Source organism: Lathamus discolor, chromosome 7, assembly GCF_037157495.1.
Source record: "Lathamus discolor isolate bLatDis1 chromosome 7, bLatDis1.hap1, whole genome shotgun sequence".
NCBI classification, from domain to species: Eukaryota; Metazoa; Chordata; class Aves; order Psittaciformes; family Psittacidae; genus Lathamus; species Lathamus discolor.
In genome coordinates, this window is record NC_088890.1 from 21,046,713 (window position 1) to 21,063,482 (window position 16,770).

General features: G+C 41.6%; 1 protein-coding gene and 1 long non-coding RNA gene across 12 annotated transcripts in view; one reads left to right on the top strand and one right to left on the bottom strand.

Annotated features, from left to right (window-relative positions):
* RAF1 (Raf-1 proto-oncogene, serine/threonine kinase) overlaps positions 1–6,171 on the bottom strand; it is a 43,934-nt gene extending 37,763 nt beyond the window's left edge. The window contains exon 1 of one of the 5 annotated variants that reach the window (XM_065687735.1): positions 6,010–6,171. The gene's annotated coding sequence lies outside the window, so the exon portion shown is untranslated. Of the gene's footprint in view, positions 1–5,477; positions 5,602–6,009 lie in introns of those variants that run through there. The other 4 variants (XM_065687734.1, XM_065687733.1, XM_065687737.1 and 1 more) reach the window with 4 other exon arrangements.
* The window catches only part of LOC136018505 (uncharacterized), a 68,700-nt gene continuing 57,192 nt past the window's right edge, over positions 5,263–16,770 (top strand). For all 7 annotated transcript variants that reach the window (XR_010614450.1, XR_010614451.1, XR_010614452.1 and 4 more), the window contains exon 1: positions 5,263–6,315. This is a non-coding gene — a long non-coding RNA (uncharacterized LOC136018505). The remainder of the gene's footprint in view (positions 6,316–16,770) is intronic.

The following is a 16,770-nucleotide window of genomic DNA, read 5'->3' on the forward strand; positions in this document are numbered from 1 at the left end:
ACTCTTGGCCTGTGTTCCCAGGTAAATTCCATGCAAACACAAGGGAGAATGCGTACCCTCACCTGTTTCGCTATGCTGCCTTCAGTCTCACCACGAAACTCTCACATAAAATCTGACACGTAGTTTCTTCTACACAGGGGAAATTACAGGACAAAGAACAAAGACTGATAACTTACTTGTTTATTCAACAAGCAGTCACAGTGGGGGACACACATTTCACCTCTTCCACAGGTAGTAAAAGGATAAAGAGAGAGCAGTGCCTTTTGTGGTACATGAACAGACTGAAAAGACCAGTCTATTCTACTAGAAAACACTGAAACCATGACCAGATGCTGAGCAAACACAATTAAATGAGAACAGAGTAAGAAAGTGGAACATGCAAAAACTAGCACACATTACTGATAGAGTTGACAGGGACATACGTTGGAAGCTAATGACCAGCAAAAGAAATGACATTACAGAAAAAGAAACTAAACTTCAATTAGTCATATATTGAAGTTTCTCAATGTATAGCCAAATGTTAGCCCTATAAAAGTACATTAAAGACATCCTTCTCCTAGATGCATGCTACCTTGCCCCTCCCTCTTGCTAGTCTCTCCAGCCTGGTGTTCCTAAAACCCTCATTGTCAAAACTCTAGCTTGTTCTGTAGCGAAAAGATGTCTGTAACAATACTATAATGGGGGCTGTGAGCCATTTTTTCAAGTCTAAACCTCTGAGCCAGCTTTAATGAATATGGTTAACCCCACACCACACCCAGCTGCAAGTTAGTGAAGCAACCTCCCTTCAGCTTGTGAACTAAAAATATACAAGATGTCTCAACCGCTCTTAACCGATACTACATGTTTCAATTGGAATGCAATATTAACAGCCCTTTTGTCAGCTGTTTGTCAGAAATGAGATATTTTAGGGTCAAACCAATAGCAAGTGTGCAAGGTAAGCTCAAATTCGAAACAAAGCAACATAATATAGTAGTAAAAGAAAACCCACAGCACTACTGTAATCGACTCAACATCTGCAAAGCCACAACACAGCAAGCGAAAAGATTCCACAGAGCAATGAAACTGAGAACAACAACAACATAAAAAGGGGCTTATATCAGAAAAGCTGGAGATACAGGTCCCATGTGCAGATTTTCAGATAGCGCAAAGAAAACAAGGCAGAGTCACTTCCACACTCACCACACACACAGGTAATTTGCAAGGCAATTCTAAAACTCTTTTGCCTGAAGTTAAAACCAATCAGCTTTAACTGTGCTATTGCTCTGCTTCGTTTATGTGAGTGTGCAGGATATGTCTGGAACATGCACGGGAGAAACAGCAGAACCCACACACCTGCAACTGCAAACAATCCAGTGCTCTGTGTTTGACACCATGTTGTTCTACACAAATCCAGAGTTTTAATAGGTTAAAATCTAGCTCTAAAACGCTTGTCACACCCTATACGCAAGCAAAACCCTCTGGAAAACACACGTATCCATCACATTGGTTATGCCACTTAAAACCCCAATAAAAGAATACACACATAAGTAAACATTTTATTTATTCTTGGTTATAATTCTTAGCTCTGAAGTCTCCCATGAAAATGCTTCCCTCATTTACAAATGACTCAAGAACAGTGCCTCACCTTCTATACGCACTGCAGCATTTCAGTACACAAGATGACCATATTCTATTAAACTCTAAAAGGTCACTACACACTAGTGCCATAAAATCAACTTTGTGTGAAACAGATGACATTTCTAGTACAAACACAATATTCAAGTCACTACAGGGATAAACGTGTGCCAGCTGCTTTTCAAAGCAAAACCCTTGTTTACAAAAAACCAGCGGACGCAGCAAGAGCCAACAGAGCACTGAGAATTAGTCACAGAACCTAGTCCAAAACAGACTTTCTTTTCAGAATAACTAGGAATGTCACTAAATACGTATCTGGATTACCCATAGAGAGTAAGTCCTATCATGCTGTCTCAAAACTCATGAGCTCATGCATGCTTGTTGCTAAAATACCTTGGTTTGTCATAAAGCTGGCATTTTTATTCGATTTCCTAGTGTTGCAGCAACTCGTCTTTCCATTAATTTCTAGAGCTGGCAAAATCTTTCCACAACCTTATTCAATACACAATGGATATAGTTTGTACCAGAAAATACTGCAGAGTTTTGCATAAGCAGTTACGCAAAAGCAATCAAAACTGGTACAAGGCAGACATAAACACACCTGCTCCATTACAAATGGCACTTAACACGAAGCTTACTGAAATCCTGCTGAAATTATTACTATGCTTGACATTTTAGTTAAATCACAAGTTTTAATCTGCTTTAACTGTCTTGGCTACTTCCCCAAATAAGGAATAACTTTGCCTCGCATAAGCTGATGTTTTTATGAGAAATAGAATGCTGACTTGTGTTTCTCTTCACATGGTTACACACTCTTCAGATTTCTACATTTTGAAGTTAGAGATGGTCCAGGAACTTACTCCATACAAAACAATCATCCCTTTGAATTATTTGTTTGTTTCAAGCTGAATTTGCATACAAGTTTTGGAAATTCAACTGCACCAAGCCATGCTTCCTTTGTTTGTGAGGCAACTGGCCTTATGTGATCGTGCCACCCAGCTGCCCTGCTGCCTCTCCTCCTGCAGCTCTTGGATGTATGAGCTTATTTCAACTCAACAGCCAGGTACAGGCATCAAAACTCCCACAGGCTATGGAAGAATCCTTTGCCCTCCCATCATCAGCTGGGTGCCACAGCACGAACCTTCGCTGTGCCAGCTGCAGCAGCACATCACCACGTGAGGAAACCAAGCCGAGATAAAACCCTCTCTCTTGCCTAGCTGGTAGCCCAGGAAGGTGAGCAGGCAACACAGGAATAGAGGGAAAGGAGGAGGAAGAGGAGAAGACAAAACCTGGAGGGTGTTAGGAAGGCAACAGCAAAGATGGGGAAGTAAGGGGTGCCACAAAGGTGTGGCATGGGGAATGACCAAAGGGGTCATAGAAGACAAAGTATGTTTGCAGCAGACATGATCAGAGCCCCAAATACACATTGAACTAGACTTTGTTAGTTCATCTGCTCTCATAACTTTATTAGGAACATGAGTAATTTAAACATTCTGTATTCATAACACAAAAGTGAATTTATTAACACAACTCCTGCATTTGAAACCAACAGATTGAAGACTTACATACAGTAATTTTTCAAGCAGCTTCTGGTCCCCATCTCTTAAAGAAATTTTAGAACCAAGAGGTCTCATCATCCCAATTTAATTTATTTTCAAAGACAGAAAACAAGGAAAACTTATTTTTTTTCCCCCAGCTCCTGGTTTCCCAGCAGTGAATTAGCCAAATAAATAAGCTGGGGGGAGAAGTGGAGTATATGTCCCTGAAGAAACTAGTGCTGATTTAGCATACCAAGAAATGCTGACCAATGATTTCCATGGGTCATGTTTGTGGTTTATAAAATGTGAGTTATTTTAATAAGTTGTAGTAAGTTCAGGCCCTGAGACAGCAGTAACTTCAGATGTAATTTGAACAGACTTTGTTGTTGTAACAGAATAAAATATGGAAAATTATAGGTAAACACAAAAGGCATTCAACTGAAAAAACCCAAAGTTTTATCTCTTCTTTGGAAATGTTTTCTCTGCTACTTCCAGATTCTCTTTCAAAGCAGGTTAGTCAGCAGTGTTGCACAATAAGTTGTCCAGTGCTGATGATATTAAGTATGGCAACAAACCATATGAAAAACACATTCCAGATTTCTGAAAGCACCACTGCTCCAACCCAAGTCAGCTAGTCCACTTCTCATTTAATAACTCCAGATTAAACTGCTTACCATATTAACCAGTCAGCCATTTCATGAACATAGACACAGATCTATAGCTTTTTAATGATTACTTGTAGTCTTAGGGTTTACAGATAGAAAATTTTCATTAAGACAAACCAAATTAATGCCACTTCCATTCTGAATGGGTGTCCACAGAATGAATTTAACCAAGCTGCCTGAAATTAACTCTCACACTCATCAATCTTTTCTTCTGCATCACCACGGCAGGCATGTCCATTCAAATTATATCCTAGAAGTTTTTTTTTTTACACAATGCACTGATCCTTTAGATGATATTTGGAGCTGAGTTTTTCAGAAGCATTAAAATAAAAGATATTTCAGAAGTCTGTTGTACAAATCTATTTTCGGATATTTTAAGTTGGCTTCGGTTTTGGAAGAATCATAGTTTTACTCCATTAGAGGCCCTTCTTGTTTTGCATACCTACAATAACCTACAATCGCATCTGGAATGCACACCGTGCTGTTTAGCAATTCCACTACAATTGGTTTCGAGCTCTCATTGTCCCTGGTAAGGTCCCTGTATTTATGGATGTCACTTGAAGGCTAAGAAGGAAAAGAAATTCTACACAAGTTATTTAGCCTGACGTAGGTGAGACGAACAATGGACAAGAGCGGTGCTGCTGTTAGCACAGCCAGGTTATTTGCGTGTATACTTAGACTGTAGATAAAATGCGTCCAGAAACAGCACAATCCTGGCTCTGCAGTAACACCATTTCTGCATGGCAAAGTTGTAGCAGCTTGGAAGAAATTAGGTGACTAAAGATTCTTACTCCGGTTTTCAAACGCCTTTTTTTAAACTGAACCGAAATCGACAAGAAAGACCCGAGCGAGCCGTTCCAACCCAAGAACGCCCCAGCAGAACGCGCTCGGTTACGCTAATGCACCGTACACGCATTTTCCGCTCTCGGCTCAGGAGATCAAAGTAACAGAGAGGTTCGGGAGGCCCCGCTGGAAGCACGGCGGGGACAGCGCTGCCAGCAGCGACGCGGAGCCCCACGGAGGCCGGGCCGCCGGCAACCCCCCGCCGCGGCCAGTGCCGCTGGATGCCCGTCGATCGTCCCGCCCGCCGGCTGCCACGGCGCCGGACCCCAGCCGCGGGGCACACCCGCCCGGGCCGCGCATCCCCCCCGCCGGCCCCCAGGTACGGCCCGCGCCGCGGGGCTCGGCGCTGGGGCTGACGGCGGCGGCCACGACACACCTCCCCTCGCAGCTGGCCCGCCGCGGCGAGCCGCGGGCACCCCCCCACCACCACCGCCACCACCTCCGGCCCGCTCCGCCACGCACCCCCTCCCTGCCTCTCCTCTCCCGCCGCGGCGGCAGCCCCCGCCCGGGCCCCGCAAAGCCGATCCAACCGCGGAGGGCTCCGCGATGAGCCGCAGCCCGCACGTACGGAGGTGGCCGATGCCTTCCCCCTTCCTCCTGGGCCCTGTCAGGGGGCAAGCGGCCGCCGGCCCGCGCGCCGCCTTCCCTCACGGCCGGGTCAGCGCGCCCGCAGCGGAGCCGCCGCCGCGAGCAGCCGGCGCCGATCCAGGCGCCCTGCACCGAGAAAGGCAGAGCCGAAACGGGGGGAGGGAGAGCCGCTCTCGGCCGCGTTCCCGGCCGCGTCCCCTGTGGCTCGCCAGCCCAGCGCCGCTCGTACCTGCGTCAGCCCCTCCCGCCGGCTCACCCCAAGCTCCTGCCCCGCTCGGCGCCGTTCGTTTCGTTCCTCATCTAAAATGGCGGCCTCACACTCAGCGAGACATTTATCCTCCGCCCATCGACCTCTCGGCGCTCAGCTCCTTCCCTTTCGCTTGTCGCTCCTTCTCTTCCCCCCCCCCTCCTCCTCCTCCTCCCCGCCTCCCGGCCTCACCGCAGAGCGCCGAGCTGCCGATTGAACCCGCTCCGCACCGTCCCGCCGCCATTTGGGAGCGGCTGAGGCGCTGCGGCTGCCCCCGCCCGGCCGCGGAGGGAGGCGCGGGGAGGCGCTGCGGCCGCCTCTCCTCCTCCTCCTCCATCCCCTCGGGGCGTGAGGGACGAGCTCTGCGCTGCGCCGGGGGAGGTGGAGCGGGCCCGGCCGGGGCTGCCGCGCCGCCTCCCCCGAGCCCCCCGTGCGCAGCGTGAGCCCCGCGGTCGTGTGAGGATTAATTAAGCGGGGCCTCGGCCGCTTCCAGAGCGGCGCTCGTAAGTCCTACCTGTGCCAAAGCAAAGCCTGTTTGTGCAGGGAGCAGGCAGGAATTCCCGAAGGGCGGTACGTGCCGACAGGGGAGGGCTGTGAGCTGCTGGGGAGACATAAACCACACAGCGGGCAAGCTCTGTGCCTGCAGGAGCCGGGAGCAGCTGCGGGACAGCGATCCTCGGTGCGCAGCCCGGCCAGCCTCCACCTGCGCGGAAGGTACGGAAGAGCTCCGCTGTCCGCAGTTACTGCGGCTGCGCCACAAAGCGAGCTCTGTGGGCTCAGGCTTGAGGAGGCGCAGCGCGGCGTGGTCACTGCTAAACAGGTAATTTATCACCCCAAAACAAAGCTTCCAAGGATAGCCATTGCAGAGTAAAACATCTCTCCTAGAACTGTTTTGTAAAGCGCATACATGCTTGCATTTACGGTCATACAAGTTATGTTAATTGTTAATTAAATAAGCACTTCTCTAAAAAGAGCCTCCCTCAAAATTCTCTCGGCCTTATTTGGGGTTTGTCTACAGAAGAAGGTTTATTCTGCTATAAACCAAGGCTTGAGTTCACCTAAAGTCACATTAACCTCACAGAGCAGTGCTGTCTCTCCTAAGCACCAAATAAGAAAAAACACAACCCATGCAGTCTGTAGCCCCTGGTGCCCTCCAGGAAGAGGTGTGGTTGCCAAGTAATAGGAGATTGAATGGGGGATGGCAACCAGGATCTCCAGAAGGCTGAAACAGACATTTCCATGTCTCTATAGGGTACTACGGTTGAGTACACCATTCCCATATGTTCTGGAAGTTATTCCGATGTAATAATGCCCCCAATTTAGAGGATAATTGCTAAAAGACAAATTTAACTATCATTTTTGTAGCACTTTTTTTACAAGACAAAGCACATGGAGATTTCAACCTTCCTAGTAGGAAAATCACTTCTTTCTTTTTCTCATCCCCATCGCCATGGGCTCATATCTACCAGAAAAGCAAATCCAAACCAAGGACAACATTTTAAAGTGTGAATCATCCTTTTCACGTTCTTGTAGAGCAGCTTTTCTCTCAAATGGTCACATTTAAACTGAGGGAATCCTCTGATGCACAGGCACAGTTTACATGACTTTAACAGCAGTCATATCTATGTATCCGACTGCAAGAGTTGGCCTTGGAGAAACAAACTCAAAGCACTGTGTACAATAAATATTCACACAGTTTAAGACTAAGCATATCCATGTAGCATGGTAGACAAATAGAGATTTGCAAAATATGCAAAAAGAGTTTAAAATATTTTAATAAAAAATACGAATAAGAATATGCCATGGGATGCTTAAAAGGGAAAGAAGAGAGGGATAACCAGCTCAAGAGGCGATTTTGACAGAAGACCTATCATAAAGTTTTAAACTTCTTTAAAAGAGTAGAAAGATGAAGGATTGTAGGCATGGAGCAAATGAAGAGGGATTCGGTGGAAAGCAAGCCAGGTTTCAGATAAACAATGTACCACATGCAAAAGAAATACAATCGTTACAAGAAAGAAAAAGAAAAGCAAACAAGAAAACCAAGCAAAGAAACTGGAACATTACAGCACTAAAGCAGAATGGAAACAAAACTGAACAGACTTTCCAAAATAAGCTAAAAATTGTTAGCATTCTTCCCAAGGTTTATCTGTTTGTGTTTAGTGGTTAGGTTTACAATGTGTTTAACATGTGAGTGTCCAGGTATTATCATAGAATCATAGAATAGTTTGGGTTGGAAAGGACCTCAAGATCATCTAGTTCCAACCCCCCTGCCATGGGCAGGGACACCTCACACTAAACCATCCCACACAAGGCTTCATCCAACCTGGCCTTGAACACTGCCAGGGATGGAGCACTCACAACCTCCCTGGGCAAAAGTATTAAGACTTTCACTGGTGTAGGCATATAATAAAATCATATGTTTTCATAATCTGAAGTGGTTTCTACCTCTATAAAAAGCAGCCAGAGGAGTGATTTGAAGGAGAATGAGAGCTAGGGTTCAGGGTGGGCTGAGTTAGTGACAGTAGCTATTAACGTGAGACACTAGGCAAATCTGCGGAGTGGTTGTAGACTCAGGATGCAGCGGGTATATCAGAGGCAAAGCTATCTCAGCTTCACAGACTTGAGTTTCCTCACAGTTAAGAGTGGGATGGATGATTGTGAGTGACTGTCTTTGAGAAGAGTTTTAATACTGACTGCTGGAAAGCAGCATGGAGACTCTAACCTGTTACTAATTTGTTGTGGTTCAGTTTGCTATGTGCAATATTCACGTACTCCCAGTCTACTTCACTGTGATTACTTGGGGAGTCTCAGAAAATATAAAATGTTTTAAGTGACATTGTGTAACCTTCATTGTAGCTTTAGCACATGAAATACCGATAAGCCTCAGGAGTAGCAAGCATTAGTGTAATGCTGACTGGGGAAAGGAAGAAATGTATATACACTCACTTTACTACAGAATTTGGGATATCAAATCTCACTCCCTTACTCTTCAAGCCAAGGATTTCTGTAAGACAAACTTTGCCATTTCATTCAAGGTTATTCAATCCGAGCCACATTGTACTGCTGCAAGTTTTTTTTTATATACACTATAAATTATTCTCTTATTACCCCATTAGAGTTTTTTGTTTGCTGGCTTTCAATAAAACTTTGCTTAGGAAAAGCTGAAGTCATGTTAGACACAAAAGAATTGCAGCATGCAGAGACCAGGAAGAAAGTGGCCTTGAACAAATCAAGCAGTAGCAACCTGAAAAAGAAGCACTTCAAGTAAGGAGCAACTTATTTGTGTGATGATGCATAAACTATTTATATTGCGTAGTTCAGCTGAAAGACTTTATTATTTCCCCATGTCACTGAAGTGATCAAAGAAGAGGGGTGAGAATGTAATTTATAGTTTGTTTGGATTTTTTCGTGCATTCTCAAATTCAGATTGTATACATTACTTTACAATAGGACATCTTATATATGAAGCTCTTAAAGCAGCAAACTTGTTTTGGTGGAATGGAAACCATAGCGCAGTCTGTTCACATTAATTACTTTTGTTGTTTTATCCTGAACAAACTCTTAACTCTTTATTTTATCCATACACAACTAAATGTGGGTGGTATTGGGCTGGCTGCAGTGTGTACCTTTCTCCACTCTCTTCAGCCAAATAGTGAAGCTAAACCTTAGGAGTCTCTTCCTCATGAAAATAACACCCAGTTTCCTGTAGGTACAATGCAAAAGACACCTCCTTCCAACAGCTTCAGTCATTATCATCGGTGCTAGATTAAACATGTAGTGACTTCATTACTTCCCTGGAAAGGCTGGCTTCTGGAAGCAGATCCATTTAAGCAATTCCTGCACTCAGAAAACTCGGGGGAAGGCAGTCAGGCTGAGACAGGGCTGCGTGGGCTTGTGTATCTGCAGGTTCTAACCCCCAAGGATTTCCTTCTTTGTCTCAGTACGATACAGAATAGACTGCCTGGTACAAATCTCAGAGATGCTGAAGCATGATGGAATAACAGCATATATTTTTAAATACACTTTGGTTTATTTACTGCCAGGGTCAAGCTAACTTAAGTGCTTTAATACAGTTACAAGAGCTGTTATGCAAAGTGTCTTTTGTCATGTTTTACACATGCACACACCTCGTGAGACACACTGCCTGAGGTAAATACATTTTGCCATAGGTGCCTCCGCAGTACTGCAAACAAGTTTTGCCTTATTTGTTGACCATTCAATTCTGTATATAAATCTAAGTTAGTATCTTTCATTTTTCCTGTCTTTCCTCTTTTTTACTGCTTTAACACTTTCATTTAAGAAACACGTTTCTGTAAAAATACATATACAGTTCCTTGTAATGTCAAGGATATTATCCTCTACAGGTTTGTGTATCCTTCCAGAATCAATCCCATCTCTAATACTATAATCCATCTATTAGGGACTCATACTTACATGGTCCTTGGATTGTCCTTATATAAACTTAACAATAAAAATATTTAATAAAAACATCAATTGCAATAAATTTTGAAGACAAGTTTCTGTGGGAACACTTCAGAGTAAAATTGAAACAGATTTTCATTAAGCCTTGCAGTAATAAATAAATTATTCTGAGAGCAGTACACGATAATCTTACTGAAAAAATTGAAGTTGTGTTTGCCTTAATTCACTGATACTCGTATATGAAACATTCTTAAAACTGTCAACAAACTCTGTACCAGTTTTCAGTCCTCCCTATGCTCCTACTGTAACTTATGGTATTATAGATATCCAGTGTCTCTGGGCTTGTTATATGAAATGCAGCAGAGAATTTCTGGTTCTCCAATTTCGCTGCAATGCAGTTTGCTTCTAGGAAAATTCAGAGGCACTGCACTCCCCCGTCCAGTTCTCTCAGACTCTTCTCCAGCCAGGGGGGGTTCAGTTGCTTTCCTGAATTTTAGATCTTCATTTGCAGTACTTATTACCAAGATTTGATTTTCTTCTCATGTAAAGAGAAGTTGTGATGCATAAGAATGCCGGTCCTAACTTTGAAACCCAAAATGAAAGCAGAGGTCCTGCTAGCAGTTGTCCCTGCTCATGACTCAGCCCATGTCCACTGACTCATTTGCTTCTATACACCTTGGCTGCCTCTTTGTTTGCAAATGCAGTACCAGCTGGCTGGAAAAAATACAATTAAACAAAGTGTCACCAAAGCCACGTAGTTTCAAAGGGATCTCAGTTAAATGGTTAAAAGGGATCAGTAGTTAATGGTGACATGTATAGTTGTATTTTATTAGTTGACCATAGCTGTGCTTTTCTTCTGTAGATGGAAATATATTGTAAAGATAGCAGTTAGATTCCCCATGCAAGGGTCAAGAATTGGAGTAACATTCCTTTCGTCACAGACACAACTTGGGAAGCCTCAAAGAGGAGCATAAGACAAACATAGTAAGTTAGTGTACGCCATATACCGTGAATATCAAAGCATTAAAATAATCTTAGAATAACAATTTATAGATTTAAAGTGAACTGATAGGTGCTGCCTGCACAGTGAATAAATTCACAGTCTGAATAAACACTATTTGAGCTCAAACGAGGCAAAAAATTAACAAAATCTAGGCTTTCATTTGTGGCTATTTGAACAGTCATTCCTCCTTCATAGACAATAAATACAGCGCTTTGATTTACACATGTATTCTATTTTTGAAACCCAACCAAACTGGTTTATTGGGTTTATTTTGACTTTCTGAAAAAGTCTAACCACAATAAAATCTATTCAGAGCTAGGTACTAAAGTTTAAAAATAACAGTGCATAAATAGCTCTTTCCTGACAAACATTCTTAGAACCAGCCTGAATGTATAATTGCTCAGCTGCAGAAGGGTTTTTATTACACCTGATACAGAGCTACATAAAGAGACTGATCATCTGATCTGGCATGACCTCAAGCTGTGCATCAGTTTTCCTGAGCATGGACACTTTCTAGTGTGTAGAACTGAACTGCATTCAATGCTGGGTTTCTCTAGAAGTTACTAATTGTAATAATGCACATTAGGATGACAGCAAAATTCAATTTTTCTATGAAGAATCACAAGTATTGATAGGGTGAAATAGAGGGGTGGATATGCACGTATGCATCTGATTATATCAGAGTGCATGTGTATGTTCTGAACACATGGAGGGATGATAGGCAACAAAAGGTAAAATCATGAACTTGCCTTTATCTTTTTATAAATCCCATTTGTTGTGATTCCCCATTAAAAAGCCAAACTTTCTGATGAGAATCTATTCTTGTCATATGTATCGTGTACAGAGACACTCCCTTGTGCTCTTTTTGACTCCATGCTTGGCTTTTATCAAAGGTAGATTCTAAGAGACAAGGGAATCAAAAGCAGTCTAGCCAGCATATCTATCCAAGCTGCTCTCCAGCACTGCCATTCCCAGGTAAAGCCAGACTAATCAGAATATAGGTACAAGGTTATAAGTACCTGGCATCATTCTAAATACCTGGTATCGTTCAAAGGTTCAGTGTATCTAGCAAGAAGACAAAAGTCCATTTTAACCATGTGCATACACTTGTGTACTAAGAGAAACAGAACTCTTATTTACTGGATTCTGTTATAAAAAGCTCTGCAAAGTAAAAAAAAAAAAAAAAAGGATTTGGCTTTCAGCACAAGCCTATTTATCCATTGTCTTTCAAGTTCATCTCAAACAGTCAGATAAACAAAGATAGGTGATCAAAGGCATACATTACCTTTGGCAATAGACCCCTGGTTTAGCTAGCCTTTGATACTTTGTACCTCAGTGTCACATACAGCAAGCTGTGCTTGCAAGGGTATGACAAGTGTATTACAACATCATGTTGGACGCAAGTAAGTTCAGAAACGGTCATGAAAATAGGACAACAGCGACAGAGTTTTGTTAATAAGCTGATGAAGCTCACTAGCTGTACAAGTGTTAAGTTCATATCAGAACTGTCTAAAGCGTGCAGGGTTTCAGAGCTAGACTAAAGTCACTGGTGAAAATATCAGTGTATGCTAATATGCCCCATCTCAGTTCCAGGTACCAGCATTATTGTTGCCAGCAGCAGAACACAGTAGGTTTCTCCATGTGGAGCTCTGTAAGATGATGCACCAGTGGAGGTTTACTATAAAAAAAAAATAAATTGCATATGTATATGGCTAATTTAGTCTGCAATTATAAAAGGGGGGGGGTGCTTTTGTCAGATCTTGCATGTCATTTGTTGAGGCTTTTGTTGTTGTTACAAATTCATTTCTCCTAGATTAGACAGTGGTGAGATTGATTCTGCTCATCAGGATATCATTTTTCTCCAATGGAAATGTCAGTTTTATTCTGTTTAAAACATCGAATACAAAATGATGTTCATTTTGGTAAGCGCTTTTTTATTTTCTTTTTTTAATTTCTTTCTGCAAGATAATAAAACCCCAAAACAATGCTATGAGCAAAACAACTCAATTATTTCAACAGTAATTAGCAAAGACATCAGGTCAAAGGAATGCAAACATACGAGTCTCTTGCTATGCCTCACTGCAAAACTGTGGTGTGCTGCGTTAGGAGATTTGTTAAATCTTTCAGCAATTGCAGGGAAATAAGTATCAACATGTCTGCTTGTACCCAAGTATTTTTAATACTTTCAAGATGTATATCTAATACTCAGATGTATTCAGATTAATTTATTCAGACATTCCTTAAGTTCAACCTTATTTCTGGTGGAGACAGAAGCTTTCTATTAGCAACAAATTATGTAAGCCTTCCTTTTGCATTTCACCTACATGGAACAGTGACATAAGGAATTAGGTAACTGCTAAAACATTATTGCTGAGATATCACTTTTAGTTGATAGTCAGGCCAAATTTAGGAAAAGTATCTTTTGGGGGGCACTAGAAGCCTGGTTTTCATGAAGTAAGTGTTGCTAACATCTTTGTGAGTTGCAGAAAGCTGATTCTATGTTCACACACTAACGTTCAGACAGGAAAAGAAAAAGGAAAAAAAAGTGTTTTTTTTTCCCCCTAACACATATAAAATTGAATGGAGGGCAAGGAATAGCAAATGCTTGTTACTGGTATATAATATGCATTGACTTAGAATTCCAACTTGGAGGTTGATGACTTCAGCATATGACTGTTTTAATTCTTTCATATATGCCATGCTATTACCTTAATTCTAAGTGAAGTATTACTTGCATCAGTGGTGCTTTTTGATGGTTCTATAACTGAAGTAAAGCTAAATCTTTCCTAAGGCAGGTTGGGTGAAAGTCCAAAGCATTATTGCTATCTGAGGAGGATCAATTGCTGAGACATCTCCCCAGGACATACTTGACAGATACACCTCTTTTAAGACTGTCTCTTGAAAATAAGTTTAGGTGGATTCTTTTCCTCCTCTTGTAAAGGCCATATGGTGAGTAAGAAAGAGTGAGTAAGTGAGTAAGAATGACCTTATGTTGGTGCATGCAGTCTTCAGATACTTAGATCAAGCACTCTGGGTAAATTATCTGACTTTTTTGTAGTTTGCAGGATCACAGGCTTCAGAATTAGCTATTTCAACTAAATATTTGGGTGAAACATTCAGCACAAAGCAACCAAGTTATTTCCCCAAGAAATGGATTTTGATTTATTGAGTTTTCAAGTAGGGTCATGCTCTTAGCTGACAAGAATGCAGGCAAGATGCTTTGCCTTTCCCCCACCCCAGCCTTCAGCTAGCATTCGATAACATACAATCAACGATGCTTATTCTGAAAAATGTATTGATGCTTATAGACAGGGTTTTTTTTGCAGATTTTTATAAGCAACTTCCCAGAATACTTGAAATACAGGCTATCCTAGATATTATTATAAATTAAATCTATTCTAGATTAATATTTCACACCTAGTTTGTTTATATCTAGGAGAGTTCAGGATATTTCCATTGAAACCAAAGGTCTAACCTCAGGTTTTAATGCTATCATAGCAAAGCATATGACTTGAGGGTGATTACTCTTACAACTTTTTGTATAATGACTACACTTTGCCCTTTAACTTCCACAACTGTGCTTTTCTGCCCATCTTCATATACCTCAGAGAGATGTCAGAAGGCAAGATTTAGCATTGAATTTTGAGGTGGTGGAGGGAAAAAAACAAAACCACGCAATAAAAGACCAGAAGCAAGCTAAACACAACCAGGAACACATGAGGGTTAAAATGGTAATAAGAAAATCATTAGCTTTCAGTATCAGAGGACAGGATTTACTAAATTTAGTAAGCTCCTTATTAGTAAGTTGACTATAAGAAAGAAAAATCACCTCTTCCAGATGCACCTGGTATTCCACTTTGCTTCCAGGTTCTCTCCAAGGTGGGCCATTACTTTTAAATGCACAAATATGTAAAACCATGTGCCAAGCATCAGTGCAATTAAGTTTTCATTTGAACGCACCCTGGAGCAGTCTACTGTATTTAAGCATTATCAATGCAAAGCTTTAGCATCATGCACTACCATCAGTGTAACAGTTTGTCCTGCAGTATTCAAAGTGGTGAAATCTGATATTACAGTATAGCTCAGCTCCTCTGGTACTTGGAGGGGAGTGAGTGTTACCACAGGAAAATCTAAGTTAAATACTTAGAGTTATTGTATGCATGCGTTAGCCAATATTTTATATTTAAACCATGAGATTTAAGAAGCTTCCATCTATCAAAAGGAGTGATGGCAGCTAGCTCATGTGTTTGAAAACCACAATGAAATCTCCCATTGAAGTGACCAAAAGATACAACAGGCCTGTTCACAAAGAATTTCCATTTCTGTAGCCATCCTAGGAAGTCTTTGAGTATGAGTAAAAACAAGGATCTCTTCTCATATTTGACACAATACAGTTTGTATAAAGTAATAGTTCATATATTTATTTAATACAGGTTATGTAATTCACTTGAGTATTTAACTTAAACATGTGGAAAATCCTAGTTTCTCTTTGGGATAGGAAATAGACTCAAGTGATTAAAAATCTGCTGGTTACTTTTCCTGGTAGCTTTTTTGTTGCTTGTTTTTGTAGGAAGTTAAGAATTCTCTGAGGAAAGCTCCAAGATATTTGTGTGGCTTTGTGAGCAATGGAAAGAATTTATAACAAAATCTGCTACTGCTGTACAGTGATATAGAACAAGAAATAGTCAAGTAAGGATTGCTGAGACTCCCTTTTATAGAACAGCTTTTCCTAGAGGAAAGTGGAACTGCTGTAGAGCAACTTCTGTTTGAGGTGATGCTTGCCAAGGAAGCCTACCTTGGAATTTGGCAAAAAGCCGTATGTTCTAATTACCTTTACCTTGCAATTTGCGTTCTTGGTAAGAAAGTGCTGCTTGGAAGTAGATAATAGTGTAGAATTCAGTACTCCTGAGTAAACTCAATTGTTCTGCTGGGCCAGAATCTAAGCAGTCTTTCAAAAAACTAGAACATAAATAATGCTCTGCAAAAGAAGACTTGCCAAGGATCTAAACTGCTGGTAGCCAAAGTTGAGCAGTATTATAAATAATCTTTCATGCAGATTATCAAACAATATTTTCCTTATGAAAATAGGTCATTTTCACATTGAATACGTCATTCCTCATTCAAGGTAAGGAAAGAACAGCAGTTTCAAGAAAACTTTTCTCATAGGAGAGAATATAGAATTATTCTTTCACAATAACAATGCAGGAGAAAACTTTCAAAGGAAGAATGGTATTTATATGGTTATTAACAGGGTTATTTACTACAGGGCATAAAACTTCATTAGCATTTTAGAATAGATGAATGTCATTATGAGTATCAGTGTGTCATACTGAAGCAGCTGTTGATACGCTATACAGTTGTTTTCAATTACATGAGCATCTATCTTCAGTCTAAACTGCTTTATTTTTAAGGCTAACCTGTACTTTTAGTCTGATTTCCCGTTGATACTACAAGAGCAAACAACCAGCAAAAAGGCTTCTGTTATCAGGCAGCCTCAATCACTCTCTGCTTTTAGACATTGCTCTCTTCCCCCGCCTTCACTGCTGCCAAAGTTGTTGCATCCCCTGCAGTGCATTAGGTATATGCCACCCAGGATGCTTTCCCACTGAGAATGCCAGCTGTATTTAGCTGTTGATAATGAAGAGGTTGAAGAGAGCTTTTCAATTCAGAGAAGCTTTAGAATTAGGCTAAGAAGTTTTTACAGGTTATTCTTACCAGAATTGGATACTATCAGACAGATTGAACTGAGTCAGCCTTTATATTTCATTAGAGAGCTTTTCATTTTTTGGCTTAATTTCCTGCCGTAAGTTCTCACTTCCAGCAGAAGTGGTATGAGTACCAACCTGTGTA